This window comes from Theropithecus gelada, chromosome 2 (assembly GCF_003255815.1).
Source record: "Theropithecus gelada isolate Dixy chromosome 2, Tgel_1.0, whole genome shotgun sequence".
In the NCBI taxonomy this organism is placed as follows: Eukaryota; Metazoa; Chordata; class Mammalia; order Primates; family Cercopithecidae; genus Theropithecus; species Theropithecus gelada.
This window is the reverse complement of record NC_037669.1, coordinates 92,782,061-92,791,809: the sequence shown is the minus strand read 5'-3', so window position 1 is coordinate 92,791,809 and position 9,749 is coordinate 92,782,061. Positions and strand designations below refer to the sequence as shown.

The 9,749-nt window shown below is 50.3% G+C and overlaps 1 protein-coding gene across 3 annotated transcripts in view; it reads right to left on the bottom strand.

Annotated features, from left to right (window-relative positions):
* The window catches only part of SCAP (SREBF chaperone), a 73,921-nt gene extending 67,351 nt beyond the window's left edge, over positions 1-6,570 (bottom strand). The window contains exons 1-2 of one of the 3 annotated variants that reach the window (XM_025374779.1): positions 6,551-6,570; positions 6,394-6,467 (exon numbers count right to left, since the gene is read on the bottom strand). The gene's annotated coding sequence lies outside the window, so the exon portion shown is untranslated. Of the gene's footprint in view, positions 1-5,257; positions 5,574-6,393; positions 6,468-6,550 lie in introns of those variants that run through there. The other 2 variants (XM_025374777.1, XM_025374781.1) reach the window with 2 other exon arrangements.
* Between the last annotated feature and the right edge of the window lie 3,179 nt (positions 6,571-9,749).

Below are 9,749 nucleotides of genomic sequence, written 5' to 3'. Positions count from 1 at the left end.
TTTTTTTTTGAGACGGAGTCTCGCTCTGTCGCCCAGGCTGGAGTGCAATGGCCGGATCTCAGCTCACTGCAAGCCCCGCCTCCCGGGTTCACGCCATTCTCCTGCCTCAGCCTCCCAAGTAGCTGGGAGTACAGGCGCCCGCCACCTCGCCCGGCTAATTTTTTTTTTTGTATTTTAGTAGAGACGGGGTTTCACTGTGTTAGCCAGGATGGTCTCGATCTCCTGACCTCATGATCCGCCCGTCTCGGCCTCCCAAAGTGCTGGGATTACAGGCTTGAGCCACCGCGCCCGGCCTGAACTGATTATTTGAGTCCCTCTGGCCTCCAACCAAAATTAAGATGTTTAAAATAGAAGAGGTTCAACAAAATTTTAACATCTAGATTTGTCTAAGGGACCATTACTGGTCACCATAGCTTCAAATTTAAGACAGGTGCTATGTGTGAGACACAAAGACCTCTTTCACATTAGTGACTGCAATTTTTTTTTTTCTTTTTAAAATGGAGTCTTGCTCTTTCTGCCCAGACTGGAGTGCAGTGGCGGGATCTCGGCTCACTGCAACCTCCACTTCCCAGGTTCAAGTAATTCTCCTGCCTCAGTCTCCCGAGTAGCTGGGACTACAGGCGCACACCACCACACCTGGCTAACTTTTGTATTTATAGTAGAGATGGGGTTTCACACATGTTGGTCAGGCTGGTCTCGAACTCCTGACCTCAGGTGATCCGCCCACCTCGGCCTCCCAAAGTGCTGAGATTACAGGCATGAGCCACTGCACCTGGCCAACACCTTGTATATTTTACGCTTTCTGAAAATGCTAAATATCAAATAAACCAGTGGTTACCAAATGTTTTGATCATGAATGCCCAAACAACAAAAATTCAAGTATATGCTAATACATGCACACTTACATATAAATTATATATATATGTACTACAGTGATAATACAGTGTACATTATAAAGTATATGCTAAAATTATTATGGTGGCTCATGCCTGTAATGACGGTGGCTCATGCCTGTAATCCCAGCACTTTGGAAGGTTAAGGCGCGTGGATCACTTGAGGCCAGGAGTTTGAGACCAGCCTAACTAATATGGTGAAACCCCATCTCTACTAAAAATACAAAAATTAGCCAGATGTGGTGGTGCACACCTGTAATCCCAGCTACTTGGGAGGCTGAGGCAGGAGACCAAGATAGCATCACTGCACTCCAGCCTGGGCAACAGAGTGAGTGAAACTCCATCTCAAAAAGAAAAAAAAAATTAAATGAGGCTGAAATAAACAGGAAAATTAGTTTTATTTTTTTCCTGAGATCCACGTGCATCTTTATGCTTACACACCAACTTTGGACCCCACTGCAAAGCTGCCTTATGACTTAGCATCCCTGCAACCATTCTAAGTTAATGCCCTTGACTGCTTAACCAGAAACTGCCAAATGGCAGTGGTCAAATTGCTGTCACCTTGCTGAGTTCCACCATCCCGACACTCGAGTCAGTGACGCAGGCTTCCTCCCATCACCCCTACCACCTCCTTCCACTACCCTTACCTGACAATGAGCAACAGAAAAGACTGTGGGCTGGCTGCAGTGGCTCACGCCTGTAATCCCAGCACTGTGGGAGGCCGAGGCAGCCGGATCACCTGAGGTCGGGAGTTTGAGAACAGCCTGACCAACATGGTGAAACCCCGCCTCTACTAAAAATACAAAATCAGCCGGGCATGGTAGCGCATGCCTGTAATCCCAGCTATTCGGGAGGCTGAGGCAGGAGAATCGCTTGAACCTGGGAGGCGGAGGTTGCAGTGAGCTGAGCTCACGCTACTGCACTCCAGCCTGAGCAAGAAGAGCGAAACTCCATCCCAAAAAAAGAACAGACTGTGGAAGCCAGCAGGTACAAGAACAGCATAAAAGCATGGACTCTTTTGTCAGCCAAATCTCAGTTTGCACACATACTCTGTCTCAAATTCACTAGGTGACCCAGGGCCAGTCAAATCACTTGCCTAAAACTCTCCGTAAAGGGGGTGATAACAGAGTTATCTCATCTGGTTATTATGAAAACTAAGTGAGATAAGCTAGTATTGCAGTACCTGGGACAGTGCCTAAACAGCACAAGCACTCAGTATCACCCAGAATTATTACTTTGGGTGGCAAAAGACGACACCTGAACCTTGTTTCTTTAGCCAACTCATTAAGGTAGCAAGTTCTAACGGAAGGAGCTCAGGTGGTGGAGGTGTGGCAGACCTGGTTTGAAGGATGATCCACCCTTGACACGCTGGGTGACCTTGTAAGAACCCATTAGGAGTCCTTTCATCTGTTCAACGAGGGGTGATAACACAAACTGTATATGAAGTACCTGTCAGAGCCAGTAAAACACTGGCAACCACCAATGGTGAGAGTAAGCAAACAGCACATGAACCTGTCATTCCAGGATCCCTGAGGCACATTCACATGCATGGCTAGATTCTGAGAGAAAATATCCCTAAAGTCTACCACCAAATGTTAATAAACATATATGCAGTGAAGTCCACAGGCACGGTTCCTTTCCCAACTGGGTAGTTGTTCATATACGACCTCAGGTAAATCACAATCTTTATGCCTCCATTTTCTTTCCTTTTTTAGTTTATTTAATACCTGAATAGCATATGCCTCCATTTTTCTAGTAATAAACTTGGAGTAAACTTTTTACCCACCTCATGACAGTGACTGGGGGAACAGGGGAAGGGCCCCAAACCAGTGATTATAAAGTACATGGAGATCTCTAGAGAGGGGCTGTTTTTACCGCAATAGCAATGGAAAAGAGAGAGCACTCAAGCCGGGCGCGGTGGCTCACGACTGTAATCCCAGCCCTTTGGGAGGCTGAGGCGGGCAATCATGGGGTCAGGAGATCGAGACCATCCTGGCTGACACGGTGAAACCCCGTCTCTACTAAAAATACAAAAAAGTAGCCGGGCATGGTGGCGGGCACCCGTAGTCCCAGCTACTCGGGAGGCTGAAGCAGGAGAATCGCTTGAACCCGGGAGGCAGAGGGTGCAGTGAGCCGAGATGGCGCCACTGCACTCCAGCCTGGGCAACAGAGTGAGACTCCGTCTCCAAAAAAAAAAGAAAAAAAAGAAAAAGAAAAGAGAGAGCACTAAAACATCAGATCAGTTCATAATAAATTTAAAGGCCGGGCCGGGCGCGGTGGCTCAAGCCTGTAATCCCAGCACTTTGGGAGGCCGAGACGGGCGGATCACGAGGTCAGGAGATCGAGACCATCCTGGCTAACACGGTGAAACCCCGTCTCTACTAAAAAAAATACAAAAAACTAGAAGGGCGATGTGGCGGGCGCCTGTAGTCCCAGCTACTCGGGAGGCTGAGGCAGGAGAATGGCGTGAACCCGGGAGGCGGAGCTTGCAGTGAGCTGAGATCCGGCCACTGCACTCCAGCCTGGGCGACAGAGCGAGACTCCGTCTCAAAAATAAATAAATAAATAAATAAATAAATAAATAAATATAAATTTAAAGGCCGGGCTCAAGCCTGTAATCCCAGCACTTTGGGAGGCCGAGGCGGGTGGATCACAAGGTCAGGAGATCGAGACCATCCTGGTTAACATGGTGAAACCCCGTCTCTACTAAAAAAATACAAAAAAAAACTAGCCGGGCGTGGTGGCGGCCTGTAGTCCCAGCTACTCGGAGGCTGAGGCAGGAGAATGGCGTGAACCCGGGAGGCGGAGTTTGTACTGAACTGAGAGCGCGCCACTGCACTCCAGCCTGGGCGACACAGGGAGACTCCGTCTCAAAAAAAAAATAAATAAATAAATAAATAAATTTAAAAAGCCTAATTCTTTCCATTTCAATTTATGACCAAAAGAATAAATATGGAAATATATTTATACAGTGTGAAATATATGTATATAGTGTTGTTTACATCATGTGCTCAGTAGGAATACCGCAAATGTGTAAAACACCTAAAATGTAAACTATATTAACACACATTTTAAAAGATACAGGTCTTGGCCGGGCACGGTGGCTCACGTCAGTAATCCCAACACTTTTGGGAGGCCAAGGCTTGTATAATGCTTGAGCCCAGGAGTTAAAGACCGGCCTGGGCAACACTGCAAGACCCTCATCTCTACAAAAAATACAAAAATTAGCCGGGCGTGGTGGCACACACCTGTTGTCCCAGCTACTGGGGAGGCTGAGGTGGGAGGATCACCTGAGCCCAGGAAATCAAGGCTGCAGTGAGCCGAGATCGCGCCACTGCACTCCAGCCTGGGAGACAGAGTGAGACCCTGTCTCCAAACAAAAAACAGGTCTTTAGGCATCATTGAGGAACACCTAAAATAGATACAGCACTAACTAGACACCCTCGACCCTGACTCCCTAATAAAAGCGTCAGTCTTTTGCATATCCTGACATGACAGCAAACCAATAAGGACACCGCATAACCAAACTCCACAAAACTTTTGCCCAAATAAAAGAAACACACAAAGCTAACAACATTAAACCTTTTCTATGGCCGCTTCACAATACGTATTACAAAATCCCCAGAGTTTATTCACCTAGCTCCGACTGTCGCCATACAAGGTGGAGCAGTGAGTGACCCGAACCAGGGGCTGACTGCTGCCAGAGCCCTCACTGGGACTCACTGCCCCCACACCCGCTCCGCATTCCCATCTGGACAACTTTCTGGACTTCAAACAGTCCGGATCCAGGGCTCCCTGCAACTAACGCTATCGTGACATTATAAGCCGGTTTAGTACTGCAGTCATAAACCCACTCAGAAGTAAACAGAAGCAACATTAGTGAAGCAAAGTTGAGATTTAAGCAATACGGAAAACTAGAAACCAAGCAAAACCAGCAAAGCAGCTAGCGTTCTCTCTCAAGATCTTCCAAAAGAGGCAGAAGTGGAAAGCATGCTCTCCCCCGCACTCCGGAAAACCCAGACAGCACCAAAGCAGGTTCTAGAACAGCTGCCCGGAGCAACTAGGCCAGGGGATGCGACGGCGCGCATCTACCCCCGGCACACCAGGGGCCCGCGGAGGTCTGGTGGGGACGCTGAGCTCCAGGGGCCGGCCCGTGCAGGGGCGCGGTCGGGTTGGGGGTGGGGACGCGGCGGCCCTGCCTCCTTGCCGGCCTGCGGTCTCCAGGGCCGGTCCGCACGGCTGCTGGACAGCGCCATGCCCACGCACCCCCCTCCCATAGCGGCCCCCATCCCGGAACTCCCGGCTTCGCGCGGCTGGAGTCGAGCTGGGGCCCGCGGGCAGGCGCCCTGGGCGCCTGATGGTACCTGTGGCAGCAGCAGCTCCCAGGCGGCGGCGGCGGCGGCGGCGGCGGCGGCGGCGACGGGGGCCGCAGCGGGGGCGGAGCGCGGCGTGCGCGCTCCCGGCCCGCAGTCCGGTGCGTGGCGCCCGCCCTCTCCCTCCTGGCCGCCGGGCGCCCGCCCCTTCACCTCTCACCTCCTACCTTTACCCTCCCGCCCCACCGCCCTCGGCACGTGCTCCCAGGGCGTGCGCATGCGTAGTCGAACCCCGTTCGCGGCTCCCGTTCGCCCCCTGGTGGACACCGGTGGGAAGTATGGGCAGCCGGACCGGGCGGGGCGGAGCATGACGCCGGGTTAGGGCCCGCCGGGTTAGGGCCCACAGGCCCCCATCGGTCATCAAGAACTTGCAGAAAGCCGGGCGCGGTGGCTCCCGGTTGTAATCCCAACACAGTGGGAGTCCAAGGCGCGAAGATCGCTTGAGCCGAGGAGTTAGAGACCAACTTGTGCAACGTAGGAGACCTCCGTCTCCACAAGTAAAATTAAATAACCGGGTGTGGTGGTGCGCACCTGTGGTCCCAGCTACTCAGGAGGCTGAGGTGGGAGGATCACCTGAGCCTGGGAGGCTACAGTGAGCCAATAAACAAAAACAAAAACAAAAACAAAAAACCCACCCTGCACAAGATGCTCATGTTCCCTGTTTTATAATGGCAAAAAATTAGAAGCAGCCGGGCTGAGATACACTACAAATGCAGATGAGAAGAATAAATAATGTCCATAAAATTAGTTTCCCTATAGACATTTAAAAGCATAAGTTGGCATTTAACCATTTTCCACAGGGAACAGGTATTTGTTATAATAGCAACAGCTACGTTAACTGTTTACTAGGTGTCTGGTGCGGAGCTGGTATTGTACACGTCCTCGCATTTGGCCCTCCTGAAAACCCGAGGTAGGCCTTGTTACAGGGCCTCACAGAAGGGGAAGGGGAGGCTGCTTCCCCGCGAGGGAAACGCAGGTCCCCAATCAGAGACGCTGCCCGGACCACTCTGGGGGGACTTTGATCATGCTACTGCATGCCCTTGCTGTACCCAGGTCTTGTGTCAGAGGTAAGCCTCCCCTCAGCCCCTCCCTACTGCCCTGGACACCCGCACCCACTCCAGGGCTACCTGGTTAAGGCAGGACCTGTACCTGCCCTCAAAGGCACCAGCAAACCTCTCTGGGAGTTCCAGAAAGTGCAGATCTAGTCACCAATGCAAGGCAGAAATTAGAAGTGGCCCTTCTGACTGCACCAGCCCCCTGACCCACTACACATTCTTCAAATACCTCCTCCTAAAACCCTGTTCCTCTCTGCCCACCACACTATTGTCACAGTGAAATTAACAATGGGAACAGTGGGCCTTGGCCCAAAGTGACCTTCAGGGTTATGCCATTTTCAGCATTCTCTTTTGGCTTAATATGGGAATTTTTATCCTATAAAGAAAGAATTTGCTGGACGCGGTGGCTCACGCCTGTAATTCCAGCACTTTGGGAGGCCAACGCGGGCAGATCATGAGGTCAGGAGATCGAAACCATCTTGGCTAACATGGTGAAACCCCATCTCTACTAAAAAAAAAAAAAATAGCCGGGCATGGTGGTGGGCACCTGTAGTCCCAGCTACTCGAGAGGCTGAGGCAGGAGAATGGTGTGAACCTGGGAGGCAGAGCTTGCGGTGAGCCGAGATCATGCCACTGCACTCCAGCCTGGGCGACAGAGCAAGACTCTATATCAAAAAAAAAAAAAAGAATTTTTAAGGTTATTTTTATTTTTACACTTGAGGTCTCACTCCTTTACCCAGGCTGGAGTGCAGTGGTGTGGTCATAGCTCACTGCAGCCTCAACTTCCTGGGCTCAAGTGATCCTCCCAAGTAGCTGGGACTACAGATGAGCGCCACCATGCCGTTTTTGTTTTTGTTATTTTTATCAAGATGGGGTCTTTTGCTGTGTTGCCCGGGCTGGTCTCAAACTCCTGGGCTCAAGCAGCCTTCCCATGTTGGCCTCCCAAACTGCTAGGATTACAGGTGTGAGCCACCATGCCCATCCTGTTTGTTGTATTCAATGAAAGAGAAGCAACAATAGAGAGCATTCAGGGGAACTTACCTACACCCCCTTACCTATCCTGACACCACTCTCTCCAGGTCTGATCCCTTGAAATACCATCATTTGTCCCCTCAGAAACCTTGGGCACGAAGGAGTCCTCCTGAGCCATAGGCCCACTGTACCAAAGTCTTCTCTCCAGAGAGGGTCAGGAGCCTGTCTTCTAACCACCTCCACGGCAGGACTTAGCCGGACAGCCTTGGGAACTGCTGTCACTCTCCTCACTCACCACCTCTTCCCACCCAACCACTCCATCAAAGCTGTGTTCGCAGACCGTCAGCGAAGTCTGGATACTCCCCCACAAAAAATAAGAGGCTCCAAAACTGACAAGCACCTAGCTAAGTACCTTTGTGCCTTGAAGCATGGCAAACAATCCTCCACTGCCCTGAGAGGACCCACTGAGAACCCTGTGGAGGCTCTGGGGAAGGGGAAGCTGGGGCTTATGGGGCCCTGGTAAGTCTGCTACAGAATGCCCCCCATGGAGTATAATGAAGTGGCCGTGATTTTAGGGCTTCTCCCACAACTTTTTTTTTTTTTTTGAGACACAGTCTCACTCTGTTGTCCAGGCTGGAGTGCAGTGGTGAGGTGTTGGCTCATGGCAACCTCCCCCAGCAGGTTCAAGTGATTCTCCCCCCTCAGCCTCCTGAGTAGCTGGGATTACAGGTGTTCACCACCATGCCCGGCTAACTTTTTTGCATTTTTAGTAGAGACAGGGTTTTGCCATGTTGGCCAGGCTGTCTCAAAGTCCTGACCTCAAGTGGGATCCACCCGCCTTGGCCTCTCAAAGTGCTGGGATTATAATAGGCATGAGCCACCTCGCCTGGCCCTTTTTTTTATTATTATTATTTTTGAGACCAACTCTCGCTTTGTCACCCAGGCTGTAGCACAGTGGCACAATCTTGGCTCACTGCAACCTCCACCTCTCAGGTTCCAGCGATTCCCGTGCCTCAGCCTCTTGAGTAGCTGCGACTACAGGCTTTCGCCATTGCACCAGGTTTATTTTTGTATTTTTATTAGAGACAAGGTTTTGTCATGTTGCCCAGGCTGGTCTCGAACTTCTGGGCCCAACTGATCCACCCGCTGTAATCCTGGGATTACAGGCGTGACTCACCATGCCCAGCCTCCTACAACATTTAATATGAAACATAACAGAAAACTTGAAAGAACCATACAGTGAACACTCATATACCCTAGATTCTACAACTATTAATGTTTTGCTTAGTATCTCATGTCTATCTAAAAAATCTATCGTTTTATCCGTCTATCTGTAATTGCCCAAGGCTGCTTCTTGCCCACTGCACAGACAAAATCAATTCACTGAGGCCTTGGCATTGCAGTAAAGAGTTTCACTGACGCAAGGCTGGCCATGCACAAGGCCACGCTTTGTGCATGGAGCTATTACTCAAATCAGTCTCCCCAAAGGCTTAGAGGTTAGGGTTTTTCAAGGATAGTTTGGTAGGCAGGGTGCTAGGGAATGGGAAATGTTGATTGGTTGGGGATGCAATCATAGGAGGGGTCCTCATGCGCTGAGTCAGCCTCTGGGTGGAGTCAGCAGAAAAGCAAATCTGAAAAGAAACATCTCAAGGCTGGGCGCGGTGGCTCACGCCTGTAATCCCAGCACTTTGGGAGGCTGAGGCAGGTGGATCACGAGGTTAGGAGATCGAGACCATCCTGGATAACACGGTGAAACCCCATCTCTATAAAAATACAAAAAATTAGCCAGGTGTGGTGGCAGGCACCTGTAGTCCGAGCTACTCAAAGCTGAGGCAGGAGAATGGTGTGAACCCAGGAGGCGGAGCTTACAGTGAGTCGAGATTGTGCCACTGCACTCCAGCCTGTGCAACAGAGCAAGACTCCGTCTAAAAAAAAAAAAAAAAAAGAAACATCTCAAAAGGCAAATTTTAGGTTCTGCAATAGTGATGTTATCTATAGGAGTAACTGAGGAAGTTACAAATCTTGTGACTTCCAGAGTAATGACTGGTTATCGTTATCGTTTAACTACACCTACACCTTAGCAGAATTCAGGCCCCTCCTATAAAAATCCTAGCCTTGTGACTTTTCATTAGTTTTACAAAGGCAGTTTAGTTTTGGAAAGGGCTAATGTCATCCTTGCTTTAAGGTTGAACTATAAATTCCTCCCAAGGTTACCTTCGCCTATCCCCAGGTTGGAGGTTAGAAGCAAGATAGAGCTGGGCACGGTGGTTCACTCCTGTAATCCCAGCATTTTGGGAGGCCGAGGCGGGCGGATCACCTGAGCAGGAGTTCGAGACCAGCCTGACCAACATGGAGAAATCCTGTCTCTACCAAAAATACAAAATTAGCCAGGCGTGGTGGCGCAGGCCTGTAATCCCAGCTACTCAGGAGGCTGAGGCAGGAGAATAGCTTGAACC